The sequence below is a fragment of the Rhinopithecus roxellana genome, chromosome 19 (genome assembly GCF_007565055.1).
Source record: "Rhinopithecus roxellana isolate Shanxi Qingling chromosome 19, ASM756505v1, whole genome shotgun sequence".
In the NCBI taxonomy this organism is placed as follows: domain Eukaryota; kingdom Metazoa; phylum Chordata; class Mammalia; order Primates; family Cercopithecidae; genus Rhinopithecus; species Rhinopithecus roxellana.
Window position 1 is genome coordinate 16,567,522 of NC_044567.1, and position 14,480 is coordinate 16,582,001.

Consider the following 14,480-nt stretch of genomic DNA (forward strand, 5'->3'; position numbering starts at 1 on the left):
CCCACAAAGTGCATTCACAGATTCCTGCCCTCCACTGGAGATTACAGCCTCTCAGAACCGCTTATTGGGAACACCCATGCCCAACTCCCCTTTAGTCCCCCTGACAAAGGCATGGTTTCCGGATGAGGGCACTTTGAGCTGCACAAACCCAGCCCTCCCAAGACAAAGCTGCCTCACCCTGCTGTGGCCATTCAGTGTCCCAGGTGACAATAGACTCCTGAGAACAGCTGCAGGGAGCAGTTCTGGCAGCTGGCACCTTTGCAACACCAAGCTCCAGCCTGACCCCTACTCTGGAACTCTCAAAGCTTACTTGTCCCTGGCCACCAGGATAACCCCCTCCCTTCCATCCCCCAAAGCATGCATTCATTCAACCACACGAGTATTGGGATGCTTTAATATTTCCAAGATGAGGAAGCAGAGCCTGGGAGAGGCTGGTAACTTGCCCTTGAGGCATTTAGCAACTGCCACTGAAAGGCAAAAATAGGATGAATCCCTGCCCTCCTTGTCAAAGGGCTGCTGAATGCATGTCTTCATCCTTGTATAAAGATGAGTGCTTGAATGAGCTGGGCAGAGCAACACCAAGGTGCCCGGGCACAAGATAAGGGTTTTGACAATAGAGGCAGGGCCTTCCTCCCCACACAGCCCCACCCCTTGTTCTGTTCAACATTTCTACCCACCTTTTTGGATCTCTTTGGAGGGCCATGCCCCCTGCCAGGCACTGCAGGGTGCTCCAACAGCCTCACCCCAGTTCCTGTCCCCAATGACCCCCTGTCCCCAGAACTGTCCCCATGGTTCCTTCTTGTCCTTATGGCAGAGCATTCACCCAGGCTTGGAACAGAGGCCCTCCTGAGAAAGTGTTAAGGGAGACAGGCCAGTCCCTGCCCATCTCTGGGCCTCAGTTTCCCCTTATGAAAAGAGGGGTGGCCCAGCTCAGCCCTCCTCTCTGTGTATTATCGCCTGGGTCACCTGTGACTGGTGAAGACTTGTCTCCGGCCTCAGAAACCTAAGTTCCCAGCAAACTATCTTTTAGCTGCCAACTTATCCTGGAACTGGGGCAGGAAACCCCATAAATACACACCCCTAAACCACCAGGAACCACTCTGAGCCCTCAGGAAGGCCAGTCTGAGGCTGTTTAACTAGTGCATCAGTTGCAGGAAGACTGAAGGTCTTTGGAGAGCCCAAGAGGGAAAAAGGGGAGTCCAAGACCAGCCATAAAAGTCAGCGCCCTGGGACTGGTCTGCTCTGAGTCACTCCCTTATCTGGCCCTGAGGAGGAGGCCTGCTCCTTGTTAGGGAGAAGGGGAGGTTGACCAGATAGTTGCCATGCACACCAAGCCCCAGTAGGCAGCTCTGTTTTTCTGGCCTGATAGCAGGGTCTGGGGAGGGACTTTGTATTAAAGGGCAAAGAGTAGAATCAACAGTTCTACTCATAAGGTGTTCTGAGCTCCCTAGCCTTCAGAGGCACTTGGAGTCCCAGCCCCCTACTCTAAGACCATAAACAGAAGAACAGTTAACTATAGGGTAGCACAGTTTACAAGGCCTTTTCAGATCTCATTGGATCCTCACAGCAGCCCAGTGGAAAGGTTATTCTTATCTCTATTTTACAGATGAGGAAACAGAGGCATGGTGAGAGGCAGTAACTTGCCGAAGGTCCACAGCCAGGAGTAACAGATTCCAGCCTCCAGCTTCTTGACCATCAGCCAAGAGTGATGGAGGCCCTGCTCTCCCTTCCAAGGAAGTCTCAGCCCCCAAAACAACTCCATTGGGTGCCTTCCCTCAAAATCTTATGCCAGTTCCAAGGGCAGTCAACCCCAGACTGAACTGTTGGCTGGGCCAGGGAGAATACCTTGTTCCCTCTCTTTGGCCAGAAACAGTGCCTGGCCATGAGTTATGTGGCCTTTGGCACTTTCGGATTCATCAAGAACTCAGGAGAACTGTCTGTAGAGGCTGCCCTACCCAGAGATGGAACTGGGGGTCAAGCTGCTGCTCCCATTCAGGAAACAGTGCTCACAACCAGGAGGCTCCTGTTAGCCTCTGGCTTCAGGAAGGCAGAACCCGGTCAGAGGAACACCCATCCAAAGTTCATGTCTCCAGTCTCAGGTCTGGGGTCTGCAGAAGAGGGGTACAGAGGGTCGAAAGTGATGGGTATGGAACGGTGAGCTCAAAGCAATCCCAGGCAGGACCCTGCCCAGCCTTCCCCAACTTGATTCTACAGAACCCCAGCACTACAAGATCCCTGTAGGAAAAGAGATGATCCCTGTCAAGTAAGATCAGAAACTCTGCTCTCTCTGACTCTCTTTTGGAGTTTCACAAGGCACAGTACCAGAAGCCCTGGAAACCCCAGTTCCTTATTTGTAAAATAGAGATGATAATAATGATGAGGAGGAGGATACCTATTTCAGAGGGCTGCTTCAAGTAATAAATGTAATGGTGCTTGTAAAAGGTTTATCACTATAACACCTGGCAAATAGCACTCAAACAGCATTATTATTATTATTATATAATGTTATTGTTATATAGTATTTGTTACTATAATTTTGGCTACAAGTGTTATTATTTAACTTTCTTTAACCAGTATTTCCCAAATGTACTGGACCATGGAATCTTTAAATATCTATTAATAACCCATGAATTACAGAAAAAGCCAGTCCAGCCCCGGGATGCTCAGAGAGGTAAAGTGACTTTCCTGGGGTCACATGATGATTCAACCGACTGAACTGTGGCAGATCTGGAATTCGTTTCTAACTCCTAACACTGAGGCTGAGGCCCTCTCTGCATCTCCACTCAGACATACGCACGAAGCTTCTTACCCTTCAGCAGATGCAGGTGGTTCCCAGAGTGGAGAGGTTAAAGGTAGGGGAGTTTTCATCATCCCAGGAGAAATGATATAGTGGTTGGAGATCACAGGAAAGAAGCTGGGGGTGAGAGACCTAGTCCTTGGATAGAACGGAATGGTGTGATAATGACAACAAAAATAATGATGACCAAGGTGATAATATACAGTAAATAGGCCGGGCGCGGTGGCTCAAGACTGTAATCCCAGCACTTTGGGAGGCCGAGACGGGCAGATCACGAGGTCAGGAGATCGAGACCATCCTGGCTAACCCGGTGAAACCCCGTCTCTACTAAAAAATAAAAAAAAAGCCGGGCGAGGTGGCGGGCACCTGTAGTCCCAGCTACTCAGGAGGCTGAGGCAGGAGAATGGCGTAAACCCGGGAGGCGGAGCTTGCAGTGAGCTGAGATCCGGCCACTGCACTCCAGCCTGGGAGACAGAGCAAGACTCCGTCTCAAAAATAAATAAATAAATAAATAAAATATATATATATATATATACAGTAAATAATCATAGCCAACATCTACTGGGCCAGGCTCCATGCTAAAACACTCTGCATATATTATCTCAATGAATCATGTTAATTAAGTATTATTGTCCCCATTTTACGGTCAAGAAAATTGAGACTCAAAATGGTTAATACCTTGTCCAAGGTCACACAAATAAGTAGTGGACTGGGTATTTGGGCCAAAATCTTTAACTCCCTCAAGCCACAGTCCCAATCGCTAATGCTGCCCTCTTCTCATGGGAAAGGGGTCAAGGTGCCTTCTTCTGTTGCCCTGGAGAAAAAGCCACCAATTTGGGGAAGGCATTGTATCATATGCCAAGATCCCAACTTGCCCTGCCTGCTCCCATATACAATTATTTGTTTGGTCAGTCAATGGGCCATTCAAGCAAGTTTCCTCCAAGTTTAGCCTAGCAGAGGAGACAGACTTATGTCCATGAGCAAAGCAGAAAGCTGTGTTCATAATCTGGAGGAGAGGAAAGGTAAATGAGTGGAAAACTTCATGAGCTTGCATGTCCTGTCAATTAGTAGCTCCTTACCTGAACACCCTCCCCTTCCCCAGGGACCACCAGCACCAGGTGCTTCCTCACCCGCTCCTCCATTCATTCAGTGAACGTGCATCAAGGGCTGCTTCTGTGCTACGCATACTGCCAGGGGCCGGGGCACAGAAGTAAATATAAACATTTCCTGCCTCTAAGAGGCTGACAATCTGGTAGGGGGAGCATAGAAGTGTATTAGCTTCAGTGAAATGTGGTAGGTTCAATAGCTGCATCAATTTTCACTCTTTCCTGAAACCCTGCTATGATATGACAGTTAAGGAGTATTTTAAGAAAATGGAAGAAGAGGCGAGGCACAGTGGCACACGCCTGTAATCCCAGCGCCTTGGAAGGCTGAGGCGGGCAGACTGCTTGAGCTCAGGAGTTTGAGACTGGCCTAGGGAACATGGCAAACCCCCGTCTCTACCAAAAATGCAAAAAAGTAACCGGGCATGGTTGTGTGCACCTGTAGTCCCAGCTACACAGGAGGCTGAGGTGAGAGGATCATTTGAGCTTGGGAGGTGGAGACTGTAGTGAGCCAAGACTGTGTCACTGCACTCCAGCCTGGGTGACAGAGTGAGACCCAGCTGGAAGGGAGGAAGAAAGGAGACGAGAGGAGAGGAGAGGAGGAAAGGAAGAAGGGAGGGCCAAAGATGAGAAATGTCAACAAAAGCTTTAAAGCTCAAAAGTGGTAACACAGAAGATGAGAGAAAGCTGAGACCTAGGGTTTGGGGGATTAGGAAGGGGTCAACAGAGGAGAAAGCAGGAAGTCCATGAAAGGCAAGCACATTTTTGACATACTCTAAAGAAGTTCAGGAATTGGAGCACCACAGACTTGGAGAGGAAAAGTGGAAGAGGGGCCACAAGCAGGGCTGGCTGGAGGTTTCTGTCAACAGCACCAGGCCCCCTCCCACACCCCTACCCAACTAAGGCAGCCAGGGGACCACCTCTCCCCAATTCAGGAGAAGACAGGAGATTTACTTTTCCTAATTAGACTGGCCTGCTCACAAAGTTTGATGATGTCAAGTGTAGGGAAGCTGGGAGTAAATGAACCTGCTCAAACACATCGGTGGGAGGTGGGTTGTAGTAACCACTTTGCAGGGCAATTTGACAATGTCGTCATTTTTTAACATTCACGCACCCCATGAACCGTCAGTTCCACTCTTCGTGTTCACCCGAAAGAAACCCTGGCCCGTGTATTGAGGAAGACAGTTAAAAGGATGCCCTATGCAGCATTGTTTGCTGTAGCGCAAAGACACAATCACTAATGGCAGGGAGGTGGTTAGTAACTATGTAACATCCATGCTGTGGAGGACTAGAAATGAAGTGGAATGAGTAATGACAATGAATAGTGACATTGAAAACCCTAAAGAACTAGTTATTGGGCCGGGCACGGTGGCTCACGCCTGTAATCCCAGCACTTTGGGAGGCCAAGGTGGGAGGATCACCTGAGGTCAGGAGTTCAAGACCAGCCTGGCCAACATGGTGAAACCCCGTCTCTACTAAAAGTACAAAAATTAGCCAGGTGTGGCAGCAGGTGCCTGTAATCTCAGCTACTCAGGAAGCTGAGGCAGGAGAACTGCTTGAACCCAGCAGGCAGAGGTTGCAGTGAGCTGAGATGGAGCCATTACACTCCAGCCTGGGCAACAAGAGCAAAACTCCATCTCAAAAGAAAAAAAAAACACTAGTTGTTGGGTACAGTAAATCCAGTTGGAGAGCAACAGCCTTAATATGATCAATTCATGTCAACATACACTCAAAAGATGACTTATTGCTAAGGCCCATATGAATATGTATGAATATATGCATAGATAAGGAATGAATCTGATTGAAGGATGGTAAGCCAGCAGGAACCTAAGCTTAATCTCTGTGGTTTTAAGTTTTATAAGAATGTATTTATGTATTTCTTGTTAATTAAAATAAATAATTTATTAAGTAACACTAAACCGAGGACATTTAGAACTAGCCACATTTAATAGAGTCAATACCCTCTTACCCTCCCTACCCTCACCATTGACATCACTGTCTCCGGTCATCCACACCAACCCTAGCCTTGAATTGAGAAATGAGAGAGGAAGTTTTGGAAGAGGGAGAATTCGATGTGAGGGGAAGAGAGACCCTGGAAAGGGTTCCTATGCTCCTGCTTCCACCCTTGGGTCCGCCAGGCTAGTTTTACTTCTTTATGAAGCAAGAAGACGAAAGGGACGAGAACTTTGGAAGAGTCTGAGTACAGGGAGAGCTCCTTGTGGCCAATGACTTACACCTGAGGAAAGCCACGCCCACTCTGGCTCTCCAAGGATCCATGGTCTGGAAGCATCTGAAGTTGGCTCCCCTGGGTGTTCTCACAATAAGCAACAAGGCTCTCCCAGGTGGTGGCGTAGACTTGTGGAGCTACAGCTGGTGGCAGAGCACAGGGTATTCTATGCAAGACAGCAACCACCTTGTGGGCACATGCGAAGCATTGCCCTGGGGACTTTCTGAAATAGCTGGAGGATCTTTAGGGGTGCTGCAGTGGGAGCCACCATGTGGGCCATCAGGCTAGAGCTATTGAGCCAGTAGCATTTACGCCTCAAAACAATCAATGCAATCAAGTATGTAGACACTGGGAATTATGTCTGCTGGGGGCATTGAGAGCTGTTTAGCTACAGGGCCATGGCCCTTGAGCAAGAAGCTGACAGACCAGTAGGTGTTTCTCAGGCAGAAGAGTAAAGAGAATGGGGGCCTGGAAGAGATGAGTAACCAGGCCCAGCTTGGGAGACTACTGGCAATTCAATATGGTTGGGCCATGGCAGGAGGGGAGGGGAGGGGGTCCCTGAGGACAAGGTCAGCTGTGGTGGAGCTGCAAGCAAGACAATGGAAAGTCATTTTCATCAGGGATGGGATGTGGGTTCTGTGTGGTGAATGGGTTGATGTGTCAAGGAAAGCAGGGATAACCAGGAATAAAGAATCCAGTTTAGGGTCTTTTAAAATAGTCCATGCTAGAGAGGAGAGGGTCTGAACCTAGCCATAGTGATGGGCTAGAGAGTAAAGGACAGAGACAAGACATGCTGTTATGACCTGATGACAGGCGGGAGTGATGAAAGAGAAGGACCCTGCACAATGCACTGCTGTGTGCCAGAGATGCTGGCCGGGTCCTGGACAGTCTCAGCTGAGCAAGACCCCTGCCACCACCATCCCCCAGCCCTGGGACCCATGCCATCTCTTGGGGAGCCTTACTCTTGCCCAGGCGGGGAAGAATACTATTCACCATCTTGAAGAGCCCAGCAGCCAGGCAGGGCAGCGCTGGCCATGTCATGAGCAGCCCAAAGCCGCACTCAGGTCAGGAGGCTGATGCTCTCAGGACTTGAACCTCCCTACAGCCCAGGTCTGGCCATTTGGGCTGCAGCCCATCTTAGTGGCTTCCTGAGAAGTAGAAACCCAGGAAAAGGGGGAGGGCAAGGCAAGTAAGCTAGGTCAGGATGGCCCCTGGTGTTCCTCTCCCAGTCCTCAGGGGAGGAAAAACCAGCCTGACCGGAACCAGGGCAGATGGTGTGGGTGGGGAGGGAGAGCTGAGTCTTGCAGGGAATAGTCCCTGGTCCAGGGGCCAGCTTCCCTCAGGTGCCACATTCCACAGCCCGGGAAGACAGGGGCCTGGCTTCCTCCTCACTCCCTCTCCCTGGAGTGGAGTACGTGAGCAGGCTCAGGCTCACTCCACACAGGGAGGCTCCCCCTCCCCCACACGGATCTTAGCCAGGGGTGTCTCTCTCGACCTTTGCCCTGCCCTACTCAATTTCGGCCTCATTTGACGCCTCTGCCCCACCTCAAGCTGTGACCCATTCCATCTGGACTGGGGCAGGGAGAGTGCCAGACACAGGACAGAGAGAAAGGAAATGTCCAGGTGCCTGCCCAGATTCCCAGCACCCAGGAGAGGGCACCTGGGTGCTTCCCTGCTCCCTTCTGGCCGACAAACTTCCCTCCCATCAGGATCCTGGTAGGCTGTGGGGGCGATGCTGCCTCTCTCAAGAACAGACACTGGGCAGTCCCAGATGAGCAAGACCCCTCCATAAGCAAAATCTTTCCATTTCAAAACCCATCTGATCCCAGGACTCCTGAGGGGAAGCCTCAGCTCTGTACTCCCCGTCACCTGGGAAGGTTCCCGTCCAGCAACTCAAACTGTCCTCCTCGGATGCAGGGGTCTTGGACACTGTGAGTATTTTCACTGAACACCCTCTGTGTGCAGGAGGCCACCTCCACCCAGCATAGGCCACAGCATCCTCCCTGCCCACCTGCCTCCTCCCTTTACCTGGAGGCAGCCATGCCAGCTCCTCTCAGTTCCACTGGCATGGGTGTCTCCTCCCTGAGATGTCCGCCCTGACCCGCTCAGGCTCGACAGCGTTCCCACCCCCACCCACTCGCCCAGCACACACCACAGCTCTGTCTCCCCATCTAGACTTCGAGCTTCCGTATCTAGCCCCAGGGCTGACTCCAGCATAGTAAACATTTAATGATTATTTGCCAAAATGGAGCCTTCTCCTGAAGCCCTTTTTTTTTTTTTTTTTTTTTCATTTAACACCAATTATGGTCCACCCTCGGTGTGCCAGGCACCTTCTAGACTCTGGGCTTCAAGAGCAGGGCAGTCGAAAGCTGCCTGCCCTCCTGGGGCTTTCATTTGGGGGTAGGGGGCAGAATAGCAAAGCCAGGGAGGGGGTCAGCAGGGAAGGCCACTGAGGGGTGGTCAGGGAAGACCTCTCTTTGGAGGTGACGCATGAACAGAGACCTGAATGAGGCAAAGGAGCCCTCAGACTCCCAGGGAAGATTATTCCAAGCCAAGGGCACAGCAGATGCAAAATCCCTAAGGAAGAAGGAGGTTGGTCTGTTCAGGGAACACCAAGCAGGCCCAGCAGTTAAGAGGGGTGAGCCAGAATGAGGGTGTGCAGGAGATGAGCCCAGGGGAGGCCAGGACAAAGCACTCGGTGTCTGCAGTCTAATGGAGGCACTGGCTTTTATCCTGAGAGTAATGGTGCTCTGAGCAGAGGAGCACTAGGATGCCCTCCCAGCCCCCAGCTACTCCCTGTGGAATAGACCGTGGGGCCCAGGGAGATGGAGATCTAATAAGAGGCTCTAACACAGTCCAGATGAGAGACACTGGGGGCTTGTTCTGGGGAGCCATCAGAGGACTTCAGGAACAGTGGCCTGGTGCAAGGGATATCTCCAGGGCAGAGCCAACAGGTCAGGCTGATGATTCATGGGGAGGACAAGGGAAGGAGAGAATCTTGCATGGCTCCTGGTTAAGGTGTGAGCCTCGCATTTGCAGTCAGGAAGCTGATCTGGGACGGCGGTTTAGCTGATTCCCCTCCAGAAGGACAGGAGTCACACCCGGGCCCTCCTGGATCTGTATTGGAAGGCGTTCTGGCAGAATTAGTCTCTATTAACCAAGCAATGACTCTACCCTGATCTCTGCCAGCCCAGCACTGATGCCCGCTGAGGGAGGGGATGGACAAGGGCTGTGTCCACCTGGGCCCTGCCTTCACAGATGGAGCCCACATTTAGGGGTTGGGGTTGCTATGAAAAGAGGTGACTTTCTTTTTCCTTTCTTTTTTTTTTTTTTTTTTTGAGACAGAGTCTTACGCCATCACGCAAGTTGGAATGCAGTGGCGCAATCTCAGCTCACTGCAACTTCTACCTCCCGAGTTCAAGTGATTCTCCTGCCTCAGCCTCCCGAATAGCTGGGATTACAGGTGCCTGCTACCACACCGAGCTAATTTTTATATTTTTAGTAGAGGCAGGGTTTCACCATATTGGCCAGGCTAGTCTCAATCTCCTGACCTCAAGTGATCCACCCACCTCAGCCTTCCAAATCGCTGGGATTACAGGCATGAGCCACCGCGCCCGGCCAAGAGACAGATGATTTCTAATGAAGATCTGTGTTTTCCACGTTTTCAAAAAAGCAGCAGTGAGCACGTCTCACCTCTATCATGGGTTGAGGGGAGTGCTTATTATTTTCAGTTCTGACTCATTCCAGGCTCCACTGGCTTTAGGCTGGCAAGCGGGGCCTTGCAGACTTGGGGGAGGGGTGCTCAGGTGAGTGGGCTTCTGGACCAGGTGAGCAGGGGTTTGGGGGAGAAGGGACATTCCTAATAGCAGCGGGAAGGAGCCTCAGAACTCCTCTGGAGACAGGATGCCGAGGCCCTGCTCTTCCCGGCTCCAACCGGCTGCAGGATAAACATTCATCAGGCAGCAACCACAGAGAATCGCATAGCGAGATGGGCTGCCAGGAGCTGGGAACACCAGGAATGCCTGGGTCTGGGGACTCAGGGGGAGATGAGGGAGAATGGGGGAGATCCCCTTTGCCCCAAGGAAGAGCAGGTGACGCCTGATCCCATGTCAGGGGCCTGGTATCTGAAGGGCTTTTTGAAGTCAGTTGAAAGGGAACACCACCCCACCCCAAAGACACACACACAGAGTATTAACAGAAGACAAAGCCTCACTGGCTTCCTTAGGCATCTCACGTCCATTCCAGGCAGGAACTACCCAGTGCCAGCGTCAGCCCTCACTAGGCTGCCCAAGCACCAACCTGAGGCCTACCAGCCAGGCCAGCACCAGGGAGGCACAGAGGATGCGCCAAGGAACCACAGGGTCAGGAAGCATCTTCTGCCCTCCCCTGGCTCAGTCCTGCCAAGACCCTTCCCCCTCCAGTGGAATGTGCTAGAGTTGGAGAGGAAAGTGCTTCCTCCAAAGGCCTTGCCTGGGATTAGGGCTGGAGCCTGTGGGGATGAGAAGATCCACCAGAGATATCTGTCCTCGCTCAGTAAATATACAATGAGGACCTGGCACACAGAAACCAAACAAACACTTCCCAACAGGGAGATCCGTGTCTGGGGCTTCAGAAGAAAGGGCTGGAGCATGGGGAGAAGAGAGGAGGCTTCAGGTACCCCAAGTTTCCTATTCCTGCCATGTCCATGTTACCTCATCCTTACCCTCACCTTGACTGCGAAGAAACATAGTAAGCCTCTTCTTGGCCGTGCACAGTGGCTCGTGCCTGTAATCCCAGCACTTTGGGCGGCCAAGGCAGGTGGATCACCTGAGATCAGGAGTTCAAGACCAGTCTGACCAACATGGCGAAACCTCATCTCTAAAAAATTAGCTGGGCGTGGTGGTGGGCGCCTGTAATCCCATCTACTAGGGAGGCTGAGGCAGGAAGAATTGCTTGAGCCTGGGAAGCGGAGGTTGCAGTGAGCCGAGATTGAGCCACTGCACTCCAGCCTGGACAACAGAGCAAGACTCTGTCTCAAAAAAAAAAAAAAAGGAAAAAGAAACATAATAAACATCTAAAATCCCAACAAGATGATTTAGACAAAACTCCTACACTTGTAGGATGGGAGCATAGAAATCTGCTAGCCCAGAGATTTTGAAGCCTCGCCTGCTGAGCCCTAAGCAGGGAGGTGGGAGCTGAGCGGATCTGCTGTGACCAGCCACACTCACACACACTTACACACCTCACACAGCATTCACACCGACTCATACAGACACGCACACATGCATACACATGCTCACACATACACTCACACACTCCCAGGCCTTCTCACACATGCACTCACACTGGTTTTATATACTCAGCTTTCTGAGAGATTTTGCTTCAGCAAAGATTCTCCCCCTTTTAAAACCCAAACACATGCTTTAGCCTACCTCCGGCAGTTTATGTAGGTCAGAAAACTGAGACAGAATGGGGCCTCAGCCTGCCTAAAGTCTCACAGCTGGTGTCCCGCTCAGCAGAAACCAGCAGGCAGGGGACCCAGGGTGTCTGTCCCCAGGGGACGACCTGAGCTCGGGGAAGAGAAAGAGGTAAACACTGCAAGCTCCTGACAAAGGCAGGAGGCAGGCCAGGGTCGGAGGAGGGACACAGACCTGGGGCTGCTGGAGCTCAGACAGAGGGCACCCTGAATGAGAGACCAAGGCCTGGGTAAGCAGGGAGGGTGCCCTGGAGGAGGAAGCCGTGCACAGCCCTAGGGTGAGCCATAGTAAATGGTGCCTGGAGTGAGAACATGGAGGTGGCGGATAGTGGGAAGTTCCAGTAAAAAAGAAATCTTATAAAGACAGGCCAAATGTATCGGCCTCTTCCTCTACGCCTAACTCTGTTCAAGTAAGTGGCATCCATGAACTTGTTTAAATCCTCAAAGCTCCCCCATGGAATAGACACTGTCATCACTCCCATTTTGCCAACTAGGAAATTAAACTTGCCTAAGCCTAGTTTGGTAAGGCACAGAACTGGGATTTGAACCCACAAGGTCTGGGCCTGCACCATGCGGTCTAACCACTGTGCCAAAGGAAAACCGGGGAGCAGAGGCTGCAGAGCTGCTTCGAATCAGACAACAAAGGACCTCACAGGTCAAGCCACCAGATTTGATTTTTTATTTTTTTCCTGCAGAAGCCAACAGTGATTGTTTGAGCCAGGAGATGACACATGCAAAGTACCAGGTGAATCAGACAGCAGGTGCAGGAAGCCCTGAGGCTGGAAACACAGGGCTATGGCCCAGCTGGGTCCACAGCCCTGTCCCAGCACCCCCTCACTCCTTCCCTCTGCCGCCCCCCCATCATCGCCTTATCACCTCAAGACCCAAGGACCACAGCCGCCTCCCCCAGAGCTGACCTCTCCTGGCAACTCACCCCAGCACCAGGCTCATCTGTCTCAAGCCAGCTTTGATCAAATCCCTGCTCACAAATTCTTAGGGTCAGCCGGTTCTTTACAGCAGGAACTCAGCGTGTGGTCCTTCCACCCTCAGGACAGAACTCGTGGAGAGGGGAGCCAGGGTTACTGAATTGAGTCTTTGTGAATGAACCTACATCTTTAATAAGTCTGAATTTTTAATAAGTTCTCCAGGTGATTCTGAGGCTCACTGAAGTGTGAGAACCACTAGCCTAACGCATGAGATCCATGAGATATGGAAGAGGGACAAAGATGGAGGGCACCTTGAGTGAGGGAGCGAGGCCCGGATAAGCTGAAAGTGGGTAAGCTGAAAGCAAGATAAAGTGGCTGAAAGAAGCCTAGCCATGGGCCGTTTACCTGCTAACAGAGGAAGTCCACGTTAGCATAACTAAAACTTGCAGCGTGAGGTAAGACACCTAGTTTTGCTGCTTTCTGTCTGGGTGACCCTGGATGCAGGTGATCAAAGCCTCACTTGGCAGAGCTGCCAAATTGCCAAGAACTGAAAGGTCAAAAATTTTACTCTTTTTGCAAGTTAAAAAGTTGTCCTGCCACAGTTTTATGGATGCTGGCAGAAGACACGAGACCCTGGGTCAGAGACAAAGACTCACGGCACATTACTCACGGCACAGCAAGCAACTCGAACTTTATGTTGCAAAAAGCTGTGGGTTCAAATCCCAGCTTTGTGCCTTACTAAACTCAGCTTAAGCAAGTAGCCTCCTCACCCCAAGTACCATGAGGACAACACAAAGCTTGACTCTAGTGGATGCTACACTACATATACAACGGGTTTTGCATCACAGCTGAGGAACTCCACACTTTGGGGAACCAAATTTTTTATGATGGGCTGCAAGAAAACCTGTTTGATCTTTGCTCCAGAGAGAAATACTGTTATTATTATACAGAACAGTAACAAATAAAAATAAAAAATAAAAAAAATTTAAAAAAAAATCCTGCCTCTTTTCCAGAGGAAGATGTCATCTCTATCGTCCAAGGTCAAAGAATATGAGCAAACAGTTGCCAGAAAAGGAGCTACTAACACATCCTTGAAAAGACAGACCAGAACAAAAGCCGTCAGTGCCTCTGATTGCAAGATGTGCAGAAATACAGAAGATCCACAGACAATTGCCTCCCCAAACAAATGGGAATATCAATATTCGTCTCTCATGAAGGTAACAAGCATTAAATCAGATAATGTGAGAGAAATTTCCTGGAAGTAGGAAGACAATAACAATATGAGGCGATAAGAACATGAAGGCAAATAACTAGAGTGACAGTAGAAAGTGATAAACTGGGAAACTCTTGCAACACAATTTATGGAGACAATAAAGCAGGAAGACATTCACAACCCTTATCACAGACCAAAGGTTAATATCTTTAGTATTTATAAAGGGCTTCTACAAATAACTAAGTAAGAAACCAAGAACCCTGCAGGAAAAAGGGCAAAGCACATGAGCAAACAGTTCCCAGAAAAGGAGCTATGAGTTGCATTTAGACTTATGAAAACGTTCAACCTTAATCGAGAAGAGAAATACAAATTTAGAGTCCCATGAAATCCCATGATTTACATGTCAGATTGGTAACGATAAAAAAGGTTTGCTAACTTACCATTTGTTGGAAATATGGGGAAATGGACATGCCACACGTTGCTGGTAGTATAAGGTCTATGAACAGTCATTTCCAATATGTATCAAAATCTTAAGCCAAGAATGGTGGCATGCACCTTAGTCCCAGCTACTCAGGAGGCCGAGGTGGGAAGATTGCTTGAGTTCAGGAGTTCAAGGCTGCAGTTACCTGAGATTGTGTCACTGCACTCCAGCCTGGGAAACAGAGCAAGACCCTGTCTCAAAAAAAATTTTTTTTTAATATAAATATTTGACCTATCAATTTCCCTCACAGGTGCTTATCTTTCAGATGTACTTCTGCA